The following is a 14,628-nucleotide window of genomic DNA, read 5'->3' as shown; positions in this document are numbered from 1 at the left end:
GCTCTGACTTCGCTTGTCACCCACGTTATTGTCCTTCTTCCCTTTGAAAACTTGTTCCTTTTTCGGGTCGCCTGGAGTGTGCTGGCTGGGATGGGGGTGGAGGAGAAGTAAGTTCTAAAGTAGCATTTTACCTTGTCCTGTGTTACATTGTGTGCCTGTGATTGGTTTGCTGTGCAGTGTCCTTTTCGTTACGAAATTTGTCGGGCAATTTCAACGAGGAGAAATACATGATATTTAACATGATAATTTTCTGCGCTGTTTCGATAATCTTTCATTCCAGCTTGTATCAATTCTCGCTAAAAATTCACTGTGGCTGTAGAGGTGTTTGCAATTTGGCTTCCAGTTTTCGCTTACTTTTTTGTATCTTTGCGCCTAACTGTTCTGTCGTCTTGTTAAAGCCGGAGAGAAATACAGAAAGAAACATTTGTTCGTTTAAGTGTCCTTATAAGAGCATTATGTAGCATTTGTTTTGCGTGGTCTATTTGGTGACAGATTATTATCGTTGAACGAGGCGATTTACAGTCTGAAACTTGTTTTGCAAACTGTGCATTCAGTCACAGCGAGTTACAACAAAGTAAGCAAAGTAAAACCTTTACAATTCAGAATAAAGTGTAAAATTTACAGAGAAAATGCGGTTCGGATAATCAATAAAGTGCACAACAATAATGATTTGGATTGTCCCGTTGTGTCCACTTTGGTTCTTTGTTCTCCTTCATGGAAAGTATCCATCGAGGATTATAGATGGGTGGATCTCTCTATCATTGAGAATAATTGACAATACACTCAGTGACCAAGTTAATCCTTGCACATGTCTTCTTGCACGTTGATGTAAATATCTAATCTGCGAATCATGTGGCAGTACCTGAATGCATATAAGCATTCAGACATGGTCAGGAGGTTCGTTGTTTTTCATACCAAACATCAGGAAGGCAAATGTAATCTCAGCGACTTTAAACTGTGGAATGTATGTTCGTGTTGGACTGGTGGTTTGAGTATAACTGGAACTGTTGATTTCCGTGCACAACAGTGTGAAATCGAAAAAAAAAACAGTTCAACAGTGTCTCTTTATCCTCAGAAATTTGTGGAGATTCAACAAGTCATCAACATCCTTGGCAAACTTCTCTCAGTGTGATGCGAAAAGTGTGCTGACTGGCTGCATTAGATCCTGGTGTAGGAATACCAATGCCGTTGACCAGAAAATGCTAACAAATTGTATTAATACGGCTTAGTATCTCACGGGTAAAATGCTAAGAACCATTGAGCAAATGTGCACATCTAAGTGAGACGTTGCCGTAGGAACGGAGCATCCATTATCAAAGATCATCACCACTCAGGTCATGCCTTCTACTTGCTGTTGCCTTCAGGTTGAAGGTACAAGGGCCTCAAGACTCACACCATCCGGTTCAAGAATAGTTACTACCATCAATCAGCATGTCCTTGAACAAACTGGGATAACTACACTCTTTTAAGGAATCCTTTAACTTGTTATTCCCTCCTCGTTATTTATTTCTATTCATTTACATATTCATATGCAAAGTTTGTTATCCATTGATCCTCTGTACAAGGACTGCTCTATAGATTTGCTACGAATGCCCGCAGAAAACAATCGCAGATTAGCATCCATGCACTCCGATAATAAATTTTACTTTGACTTTGAATTAGACATCCAGTGATCAGTAGACCAGTGGGTTAAATGCCCTGTTGATGAGAGAGATCAAAGGAGAACGGCCAGAATAGTTCGAGATTACAGGAAGGTAATATTAACTCATAGCAGGTTCAGGAGGTAATCTGACAGAGGCGTAGACGGGTGAGAGATCTTAACTTTTATTCCAGGGAAGGTGGCCAATTATAAGAGCGTACAGGTTTAATATCAGAAGCGAACGAGTTAAAAGGCATTAGGGGCGGCTTTTTCACACAAAGTGTGGTGCGCATTTGGAATCAACTGCCAGAAATAGGATTAAGGCGAGAAGAACAGCAGCAATTAAATGCCAACTAGATAGGAGCATGAAGAGAGAAATATACTTCCTTATGTGTTTGCAAAGGATCGGAAGTGCATCTAAAGATCATGTCAAATTAAGGAACGTTTATTGCAATTTAACGACATATGCGTATAACTCTATATGTATATGTATATGGAAACGAGATAAGGTTTCTCTGAGCTAAGGTGGAAAGCACATAGTATATTTAGCATTCATATCGCACAATAACTTATGAAGCCATGTTTAAAATCTGTAGATGAATCACATATAATGACAAGCTAAATAAAGTACATTAATATTAAATATTGTAAGATACAGAACAGATTAACCAGTGACACTTCGAATATGACGTGGCATGGAGTTTAGCAGCCTAACGTCTTTGCGGAAGACATTGATTCACATCTTGACGTTCCTTGCTTTCATGCATTGGAGTATTCTACCTAATGATACAAAGTCAAAAAGGATGCCGGATGGATGGGTGGGATTCGTATTCAGATCAAGGGCCCTGCGTGAGCAACACTGCTGCTAAATGTTCCCGGTGGATGGCAGGAGACCGCTCTGATCCTCTTGGTTGTTTGCACATTCCTTTGTAGATCGCGATCCCACCTGTCAGGATATTTTCAACAGTGCTTCAATATTTCACTGTAAAACACATCTAAGATGTGGTGGACCATGCTTGGCTCAATATTCTTGGGAAGTGAAAGCTCTGCTGTGTGAATGTGTGGTGCAGAGTAGATTTAAAGCTGCATCACAGCCTGCAAATACCAAACCATTTGAACGGAAAATCCTACCAAAAATTAGTGGATACTTCCGATCCATGATGGGTAAAGCCTTCCCCACTATTCACAACATTTACTCGAAACGTTGACGGAGGAAAACAGCATCCATCATGAGAGACTCTCAGCACCCACGACATGCTCTCTTATAGCTGTTGCCATAGGAAGATAGTACAAGAATCTCTGAAAATACAACACTAGGTTTAGGAACAGTTAGTACCCCTCAACAATCAGGATTTTGAAGCACAAGGGTTAACTTCAGTCAACTTCACTGCAATGTCTCTTTAAACTACGGACACACTTTCAAGGACTCTTCATTTTATGTTCTCGATATTATTGCTTATTTACTTAGTATTATGATTTCTCTATTTTTGTAGTGGCACACTTATTGTCATTTCAACACCGGTCAAGCGCCCACATTGGTGATGCCATTAATGGATCTGTAGTGGTTATTATTTTATTAAGGCATTATTAAGTATGCCCGCAGGAAATGAATGCCAGGGCTGTATACGGAGACATATAGTGTATGAAATGTGATAGTAAATTTAAGTTAAACTTTGAAATGCGAGGAAATGAAACCTGCTCACATGGCAACAGAGCTGGCGTGGACGAGTTAGGCTGAAGGCCTCTTTCTGTAAGACACAATCAGTCAGGAAATCGTCTTTCCCCAATATGAGTCAGTGATACTGCTACAATGAAGACATAGCACTAAGTTCCTAATAATTCAAACGACCAGCATCCAGAAATATTATAATTAAAACTCTAAGCAGGGATGAACCAATAGTCTCTAATCTAAATTGAGAGCACTGACAGAGAACTCATTGCATACGGACAATTTAGGCGGCAAACTTAACCTCTATTACAGTGCGAGGAACAATGGTTTAGTTCTGATGGTTTCTTTAAGGAGTTTGTACGTTCTTCCCGTGACCACATGGACACCCTCCCGGTGCCTCGATTTCGTCCACATTCCAAAGACATACAGTTGGGTTTAATGGGTTGTGGGCATGCTACGATGATTTCACAAGGGTGGCGTCACTTGGCCAGCACAAACCTCGCTAACTTGACAGAAACGACGCATTACACTGTAGTTTTTAAACGTACATATGATAAGTAAGGCTAATCTCATATCTTTTAAAACTTATTTTGTCTGTCCATTTCTGAAGAAGGGGATCACAACCGTTTTTATTCCATGGACCGTTAAGCAAGGGGCCCGTGGATCCTAGGTTGGAAAATCCTGTCTGAATGGATCTTCGAACTGAAAGGTGTGCCACGTCTCCTCCCACACATGCAGCCTGACCTGCTGACCTCCGATTTTCACCCACATTCCAAAGTTGTAGGTGTTTGAATTTCAAAGGACAAAATAAACTTACTGTCATAGTATACCTTAATCATAGAGTCATTTAAAAGTACACACATAAATAGACCCTGCAGCCCAACTAGTACGTGCGGAACTATTTAAACTGATCTATCCCACACATTTGCACCCAGACAATAACACACACACCCATACGCTTCTCATCAGTATACCTTTCAAAACTTCTCATCAACGCTGAAATTGAACACGCATCCATGACTTGCGTGCACAGCGGGTTCCACGTTCTCAGGATATATACCATGTACATCCTTGAGGCTCATTTTCTTGCAGACATCTACAGAAAATTAAAGGAATACAACGGAATTCATGAAAAAACAGACATTGTAAATCTAGAATCCCTGAACATGAGTCTATACGCAGTGGAGAAATGGATATAGGGCAACAAATGTTCATGGACCCGCAGGTTGGGACCCAAGACTCCTGAACCTCAACCAGACTGTAGTAGCGAGAAGTGAGGGAGACGTGTCAGACGCAGGCAGACGGGACGGGTTCAGGTTGTGATTTTGGCAGTCACGGAATACTGGGGCTGTTTACTGCTTCTTTTCCTCACTCCGTCCTCGACGTTTTAATCTAGCTTGAAGTCCACTTCGACGCTTTCATTCACCGATAGCCGATCTGTGTCTGCTTCAAGGCGCGGCATTTGTATTCCTGCGAGTTAAGTTCGTCGAATCGTTCAGGAAATCATAAGAACACCAGTCTACACTGTCTACAGTTCAGAAGTAGGTTGCTCAGTGAAATTACAGGCTGCCGATTATATCAACCGTAGGTGAGAGGAAGTATGTATAGTGGCATATCTAATATTTTTGTGATTTGCCCGCGTCAGTGCTCCCGTCTAACGCTAGCACTATTTGTAAGTAGGATTAGTAGTTAAATGGGTGTAATTACGCGGCTTGGGCTCGTTGGATTGAAAGTGCCTATTAGTACGCCATATATCTAAATAAATAATAAAACATGGCCAATATGAAATAGAGAAGAATCATATGAAGTCTAACCTAACAGAAGATGATTGCTGGAGACATGTCAGATCAGAGCACCGCTGAGCACTTCTGTGGATCGAAGGGCCGGTACAGTGATCCACTGTTCCTTGTTGTTATCAACCGAGAGTCAATCATTTTTTCAGCAGTTTCCCAATCATCGTAAGATCAGAATTGTCATTGTAGTATGCCCTGTGTTCAGATTTAAATGAAGCTACTCCGAATAAGAAGCAATCCATCACAAAGAAATAAAAGGATAATATTCAAAGTTAGATTGATAAAATGTATAAATACCTGCGGCACATAATCAACCTCCACAAACAACCTTCAGCACGTGAATCTGTTCGCTTCTCTTGATACTTACCAACAAACCATTCTCATCTCTAGGAAAGTGGAGCAGAGTCAGAGAACAGGCGTCAGACACTAATGCACGGAAACAGGCCATTTGGTCTTACTAGTCTGTGGCAAACTGTTAGGCTGTGTCTTTCTGTCGAGCTGCACCCGAACCATAGCCTTGCATACCTTGAATTCCACGATCCTGTCCAAATTATTGATATGCATCTGCTGTGATTTGCATAGCTTGTATTGCTGAAATTATCCATGCTCACACACCCTGCACCTTCTTCTCGTCTCCAGATGCTTTCAATAATAAACTGATGAGAAATGCATGCTAAGTGTAGCACAACCAAGGTTGTAGAAAGCATCAGGGTGACTTCAAATTCAGGGCCGAATTTGTACCAGGTTGTACTTCAGGGTACCACACGGTAGGCTTATTCAGAAAGTCAGAAAAATTTGGATCCAGGGAAATTTGGCCAGGTGGATGCAGAACTGGCTTGCCTGCAGAAAGCAGAGCGTCGTGGTGGAAGGAGTTCAATCGGATTGGAGGGTTGTGACTAGTGGTTTTCCACAACAATTGGTTCTGGGACCTCTTCTTTTCGGGAACCTTATTAACGATCTGGATGTGGGGGTAGAAGGATGGGTTGGCAAGTTTGCAGACGACACAAAGGTTGGTGTTGTTGTGGATAGTGTAGAGGATTGCCGAAGATTGCAGAGAGACCTTGATAAGATGCAGAAATGGGCTGAGAAGTGGCAGATGGAGTTCAACCCAGAGAAGTATGAGGTGGTAAACTTTAGAAGGACAAACTCCAAGGCAGAGTACAAAGTAAGTGGCAGGATACTTGGAAGCGTGGAGGAACAGAGGGATCTGGGGGTACATGTCCACAGATCCCTGAAAATTGCCTCACAGGTAGATAGGGTAGTTAAGAAAGCTTACGGAGTGTTCGCTTTCATAGGTCAAGGGATGGAGTTTAAGAGTCGCGGGATAATGATGCAGCTCTATAAAACTCTGGTTAGTCCACATTTGGAGTACTGGGTCTAGTTCTGGTCGCCTCACTATAGGAAGGATGTGGAAGCATTGGAAAAGGTACAGAGGAGATTTACCTGGACGCTGCCCTGTTTAAAGAGTATGCATTATGATCAGAGATTAAAGGAGCTAGGGCTTTACCGTTTGGAGTGAAGGAGGATGAGAGGAGACATGATAAAGTTATACAAGATATTAAGAAGAATAGATAGAGCGGGCAGTCTGCGCCTCTTCTTCAAGGCGCCATTGCTCAATACAAGAGAACGTGGCTTTAAGGTAAGGGGTGGAAAGTTCAAGGGGTATATTAGAGGAAGGTATTTTACTCAGAGAGTGGTTGGTGCATGGAATGCACTGCCTGAGTCAATGGTGGAGGCAGACACACTAGTGAAATTTAAGATACTATTAGACAGGTATATGGAAGAATTTAAGGTGGGGAGATATATGGGAGACAGGGTTTAAAGGTCGGCAAAACATTGTGGGCCCAGGGGCCTGTACTGTGCTGTATCGTTCTATGTTCCACGTTCTAAATTCCTCAATAGACAGTGTTATGCAGCATGGGGTCAGGCCCCTTCAGCCCAATTCGTCAACGCCGACCAAATTGGATATGTACTCGTGAACCCTTTGCCTGTGTCCGGCCAGTATCCCTTTAAACCATCCTATCAATGTATCTGTCCGAAACAAATCTAAATGTTGTACTTGTACCAGCCGGCATCATGTTCATATACTCAACAATGCCCTTCAGACCCCTTGAAGTATCATGATCTCACCTTTAACCTAATTTTAGTCTTGAAAAGATGTGATCAATATCAGCGAACATAGAATGAAATGAATGGGCCGACGCCAACCCTTTGGCCCAACGTTTCGGTCTCCCGTCTGCTCCCGCCCAACCTTGCACTAACTAGTGCTGTTTAAACCACATGGAGCTTTGCTTCCAATCGAAAGGATATAGTTCAATCCGCGATTTACAAACCTAAACAAAAAAAAATCCGCTCCACGATTCGGATTAATCTAAAATTTTGCATTACTGATTGGATCAGTTAGTTCGTAAATAGTCACCAAGAAGAGTGCACGCCGTGAGGCATTTTAGATTACAATAGGGAAGACGGCTTAATTAGATCTATGATGCTGCGCTTTGTTACGGAACCCGGTGATTTAGAGTGTACTGAGGATTCTTTTTTTAAAACTTGAACTTGAAACTGTGCCATTAATCCTCTCTGGAAATTACGCGTTTGTCCCTCGAGGACGAAAGAAATGGTGTCTCTTAATCGTTTACTTTCTCATAAACCATGAGTATATAAAGACGAGGAAAGGAGCGGGGTGTTAGAATGAGAATAGCTCCTCTCCGTGACGATGCGTTGTCTATATTGCTACCTCGTGTTACTGTCCGGCCTTTTGCCCGTCAGATTGACGGAGGAACCAAATTGCAAGCCCTGGGGTGACTTTGGTTTGCTCGGCCTTACTAAGGAAGCTGATATAGTCCTCGGCGGAGTTATCAGTGTCCACGTCGACGTGGAAGATCAAGACATATCTTTTAGAACGCAGCCGCAAGCGGTACAATGTGCACTGTCAGTATAAGTTTTGTAATGATGTTATTGAGGGGTTTCAATTTTATGTTGATGTAAAGTATTCGTGACTCTGGAAGACGCTTTTTATTTTAAGATTATGAATATTATAGTCTAGTAATTAACAAAATGTATCGTATAATATTTATTTTCGTTTTCTTTTCTATCTTGAACCTTTAACCGAATATGGGCTGTCAATTTACCAAAGGCTAACACCTCAGTAAAATGTGACTAATATTCCGTTATTCTTGGACCATGAACAGCTTCAAGATCAAAGTTAACGAAGTTTTATTGTCATATGCATAAGTAAAAATATTGCATGGTGGAATGAAAAAGTACAGTTTTGCATGGGTGCAAAGAAAAAGTGCAGGTTTGCAAAGAGGAAGAAACAGTATGCAGAGTTGCAATGCCCCTACGAGAGAACATTTTAATTTTGACACGAACTGTTCTCTGCAGTCGGAACAACTGCCCATCCGAAAAGCATAACCAGTACAAACAGACGAAAATCTATTTAAAATTACTGTTAAAATGAAGTGTGTGAAGTTGTCATAACTAGGGAAAAGGTTCTTGGAAACGTAAAAAGCCTGGACCAGATGCTGTAAACCCCGGGGTTTAAAAAGGCGTGGCTGAAACTATTATTGACGTATTTGCAATGATTTTTCAAGAACCAATTGATTCTGGTATGGTTCCGGAACAAGGGAAAAATTCAAATATCACTCCAATCATCAAGAAGACCATAAGACCATAAGACATAGGAGAAGAATTAGGGAGTTAGCTCGTCGACAAACGGGAGAGACAGAAGAAAGGCACGTATAGGCTAGTTAGCCTAATCGCAGTGTTTGTCAGGTTGTTACAGTCGTGTGTTAAGGATGTGGTTTTGGGTATCTTGGACTGACATGATAAGGTAGAGCGTGGTCAGTATTTTATTCTTAAGGAAAAAGTTTGCCTGCCAAATCTGTTGGAATTCTTTGAAGAAACAATGAGAAGGATAGACAAACGAGCATCTTTTGATGTTTTGAGTTTGGATTTTCAGAAGGAATTTGATATTGTGTAGCACATGAGACTGCTTAACAAGCTTCGAGCCAATAGTATTAAAGGAAAGATTCCAGCATGGAAAAGCCGTGATTGCTTGGCAAGTGGGAATAAATGAGCTTTGCCGGTTGTCTATAGGTGATTATTAGTAGAGCATACGGTATTACGACCGATTCTTTTTAAGTTATTTGTCTATGATTAGGAATTGATGCCTTGTTGCAAAGTTGTCAGACGATGTTGAGATTAGGGCAGGGGCAAGTATTTTGAGGATTTACAACGACAACCGAAGGACTTAATCAAAATGTTGAATGTTGAGGAATTATCGGAGATATTAGGAGAGTGAGCAAACAAGTGGCAGATGTAGACGAATATGGTCCTTCGGTGGCAGTTTGGTGGAATAAATAAAAGTGTAGTCTATTTTCGAAATGGAGAGAAAATAAAATAATCCGATCTGCAAAGGGACTTGGGGAGTCCACTTGCAGGATTGCGATAGGTTATTTTGCAGGCTGAGCCGGTGAAGAGGAAGGCAGGTGTGATGTTAACTTTGATTTCGAGAGGAGTAGGATATGAAGAAACAAGGATGTAATATTGTGGTTTATATGACCCTGGCCTCTGTTGGAGCACCGTGAACAGTTTTGGGGCCCATACCTAAGAAAGGAAGTGCAGATTTCGCAAAGATTCAATGGTGGTTCACAACAATATTTCTGATTATGAAGGATATATTGTTTGAGCAGCATTTAATGGTTCTACACCTATATTGACCGGCATTTTGGAATATGGAAAGGGGGATCTCACTGAAACCTATCGAATGTTGAACCTAAAATATAGTGTGAGTGTAGAGGATATTTCCTAGAGTGGGGAAGTCTGAGACCAGATAGTGCATCCTCAGGATAGACTGACATCTGTTTAGAATGGAGATGAGGAGAAATTTATTTAGCCGGAGGGTGGTGTATCTGTGGAATTATTTGCCACTGGTGGCTAGGGAGGACAGGTCACTGACTTCTTGTAAGGCAGATGTTGATAAGTTCTTGAATGTTAACGGCGTGGAAGAGTATGGGAAAAAGCAAGGAAAAATGGGATTGGCAGGCATTATAAATGAATGGCGTAGCAGACTCGAAGTGCCGATTTATTTTCCTATGCCTTATGCTCTCATGGTGTTGTATTTTAACAACAGTAATTTCAGGAAAAACTCAACAGGTTAGCCAGTAGCCACGGAAACTGAAGCATTTTGTGTTTCAGGCCGGATACCTTCCTTACGGAGTGGAGAATCACTCAATGTGCTACCGGGGTAGGAATGGAGATTCCTAGAATAGTGCAGATAATTCGTCATGTTGGTGGGGAGGATTTGTTATTTTATAGTTTGAAGGGAATAGTTTAGAACAGTAATTATTAAGAGTAATTCGTAGAGCAGTAATTTGTGGGCAGAATGGCACGTTCATATGCTGCACTGGTTTACGTCCTTTGTTTTGTCAGCAACCAGAAAGAGTTCAATGCCTAACTATGGGTAAATCACCAGATAATACCCGGAAATTCACTTTCTTTCGGACATTCACAGCAGAACAAAGAAATACAATGCAATCAATTAAAAAGTACACACAAAGACTGATAAGCTACCAAGGTGCAGCTAAAGACAATGTGAAAATAATAATAATAATAATAATAATAATAATAATAATAATAATAATAATAATAATAATAATAATAATAATAATAATAATAATAATAATAATAATAATAATAATAATAATAATAACTATCACATTATCCATAAAACCGTCTGATATAATAATATAAGGTAAACATGCAGGAGCAAAGTATTTAATAGATATAGCTGTCTCAAGCACAGATAACATACGGAAAACAAGATGTGAAAATAAAACAGCAAAATGCTGAATTTAAAGAGAAATTCAAAGACATGACGAAGGCATATATTTTTCCGATATCATTGTCTATAACTGGTGTCATCCCAAATACAGTACACAATAGCTTTAAAGAATTAGTGCTATACAAAAATATCTGTGTGGATAGACATAAAGACACAATATTAATCACTAGAATAGTCCGGAAGTTTCGATCATTTGAAAAATGAGCGTACGTGGATATGCCAGTACCTCAAGTTTTACCATACTGAACTGAAGTAAACATAAAATAAAATATACATAAAATAAATATATATGTGAATTAACCATATCCAATAAACGAGTCATTGAGTCCTTGAAACGAATCCATGGGCTGCAAAATCAGTCCAGTGTTGAGGTGAGAGAAACTATCCCCGCTGGTTCAGGTCTGTTCCAGATCCAGCTGGTATAGTACCTAAGACTCGTGTACTTCTTTCACAATGGCAGCTGCGAGCAAAGTGCTTGGAACGAAAACAATGCTAATCTACATAGATATAGCCAATAATATTCGGTCTGAGAATAAATTTAGTTTCTCTTTCCATAAATTCTGAAGTCTTGCTCCCTTATCATAATTCTTGTTCCATTTTCTTGCTGAGTTTTAAATAGTTTGAAAACCTTCGTTCATATCAGAGTGGCATTAATCTCGATAAAAACATATTAGAAGTAATTTCTTCTTCATTCAGAATCAAGGTATGAGGATTCGATTTATTCCCGTCAGTACCTGAATTAAATATTATTCCCTCTAAATATCTAGGTATCTTAATATTAAGCAACAAACAATAGGCTGTAGGATCTCAGGATCTGTGGGAAGAAAGGAATTATGGAGTACAAACATTGCCTCAGGTTCTGATATGGATGATTCTACACGAAACTTACACAATTACTTTCCTCTCACAGATGCTGAATTCCTTCAGCAGAGTATTATATTTTTTGCTCCGTATTCAAGTATCTGCAATTTGTCGTGTGTCTATCTTGATAGTAATGCTTCTTGGTTTTGCTTTATACATTGCCTTAGAAAAGCATCCAGCTCCCAATATTTTGTTCATGTAAGTGTGTATTACAACCAGCGATTTCAATCAAATTAGATGAGAACTTTTATTTTTAAATCACATGCTCCTTTTCTAACCGTATATGCCACCCAAAAACAGTAAAACTGCAAAGCATGAAGAATGAAAAATTGAAAAACTGAAATTTCCACACTTGAAACATATTCACACCCTTCTCATCAGTACGTAGGACAAATACTTCTCGCAGGTTATACAGTCAGTAGTATTTTTGAAAACGTCTGTATAAGCTTCGCAGAGTGTTATGGATTAAGTTCTTCCCATTCCTTCTTGCCAAAATTGCTCAAGCTTGAGGAACAGAAGTGTACAGCAATTTTGAGGTCTTGCAAGTGAAGACTGATGCAAAATATTCATTTAGTTCATGAGGCACCGCCTTGTCCGGATTATCATTTCTCTTATTTCCTTTTCAAGCGTTCTGTATCGACTTTCATCTCTTTTATTTTTTACATACTTGAAAAAGCTTTTTCTTTCCACCTTGATATTGATTGCTAGCTTACTTTCATTGTTCATCTTTTCCAACTTATGATTCTTTTAGTTGCTCTCTGAAGGTTTTTAAAGTCCTTAAATCCTCTATCATACTGCTAATGTTTACTTTACTGTACCTCCTCTGTTTTGCTTTTACTTTCACTTTGTTTTTACATTCACTTTCATTTTTCTTGCAATCCACGGTTAGACCTTTTTTTTCTCTATTTGAGCATCTCGTTCTTTTTGGAATACATCTGTTCCACAGCTCCCTCATTTTCCCTAGAAACTCAAGCCATTGCTGCTCTGTTGCTATTCTTGTCAGCATGTCATTCCAATTTAATTAGGCCAGCTCCTTTCCCACACCATTGTAATTTCCATTACTCAACGGCAATATTGTTATGTCAGACTTTACTTTTTCCCTACCGAATATCAAGTTGAACGCAAGCATCTTGTCACCATACGTTCCTAAGTGTTCCTTTACTTTAAGTTCCCAAATCGTCTTTGGTTCTATGCATAACACCCAATCCAATATAGTAGATAACCTAGTAGGTTCAACGACAAGTTGCTCTAAAATCCATCCCGTAGTCATTCAACAAATTATCGTTCTTTGGATTCATTAACAACTGATTTTTCCAATTTAACTGTATGTTAAAGATTCACATGACTGTCATAATATTGCCCTTAGGACACGTCTTTTTTTATTTCCCATTGTAATCTGTGTCCAAATTACTGTTTGGATGCCTGGAATAACTGCATTGACGTCCTTTTTGCGCCTGCAGTGTTTAAACACAACTGACAAGGATACAACATCTTCCGACCCTATGCCGTATCTCCCTATTGATTTAAATCTATTTCCTTTTCTTTAATCTACAGAGACATGCCAACCCCACTGCCTATCTTCCTATCCCTCCGATACATTGAGCAGCTTTGGATATTCAGCTCCCAACTACAACTATCCTTCGGTCACGATTCAGTGATAGCCACAAAAACATACCCGACAATCGGTAAAAGTGCAACAAGATCGTCCACCTCAATTATTATACTATCTGCATTGACGTGTAATACTTTGAGTACGGCATTTTCTACATTTATTTTTGCTTCTGCAACCCTAATGCACTACTACCCACGCTGTTGACTGTAGTGTTTTTTTTTACCTATAACCTGCCTGCCATTCCTGACAGTCTTTCTTTCTTTCTTTCTTTCTTTCTTTCTTTCTTTCTTTCTTTCTTTCTTTCTTTCTTTCTTTCTTTCTTTCTTTCTTTCTTTCTTTCTTTCTTTCTTTCTTTCTTTCTTTCCATGCATCCTATTCTGAATCCCTTCAGTCCGGCTCCTACTCCCATGCTAAATGAATTTAAACCATCCCTAACGGGTCTGACAAAGCTGCCCGCGAGAACATTGGTCCCATTCAGATTAGGTGCAACCCTTCCCTTTTGTACAGTTCATGCCTCACCAGAAGAGATCCCAATGATCTAAGAATCTGAATTACTGTCCCCTGTACCAGCTCCTCAGCCATACATCTATTTACACAATCATCCTGTTTTTACACTTACTGGCCCGTGGCACAGTTAACAATGCAATAATTACTACGCTGTACGTCATACCTCTCAGTTTTCTGCCTAACTCTCTATATTCCCTCTTCAGGGTGCTTTGCTTTTCCTTCCTGTGTCATTGTTATCAATGTGTAACAAGACTACTTTCCCTTGCCCTCCAAAGTGCTGTGGACATGATCAAAGTCGGCCCTTACACTGGCACCTGAAAGGCAATATACCATCCGTGTGTTTCGTTCAGGTCCACAGAATCTTCTGTCCGTTCCTTTGATTATTGAGTCCCTTGTCTCGACGGCTCCCCTTTTCTTTCTCTCTCCCTTCTGCATCACGGCCCCATGCTCACTGCCACTAAACTGGTCTCCGTTGCATTCCATTGTGAGGTCACTCCCACAGCAGTATCCAAAACAGCACTCTGATCACTGATGGTAATGGCCACAAGCAGAAACTTAGTGGAACAACTTACCCAGAGCCAATTCCTCTTCCAAGCCAATTCTTACTTTGATGCAAAGCGTGACAATCCAACTCTCATAACTGACGCACTGGCCTACGCCTCTCTGCGTTGCGTCTGCCCCTGAATGGACCGCCGGAATGTCATA

Source organism: Hemitrygon akajei, chromosome 3 (genome assembly GCF_048418815.1).
Source record: "Hemitrygon akajei chromosome 3, sHemAka1.3, whole genome shotgun sequence".
Classification (NCBI taxonomy): domain Eukaryota; kingdom Metazoa; phylum Chordata; class Chondrichthyes; order Myliobatiformes; family Dasyatidae; genus Hemitrygon; species Hemitrygon akajei.
The sequence above is the reverse complement of the archived record's forward strand: the minus strand, read 5'-3'. Positions refer to the sequence as shown.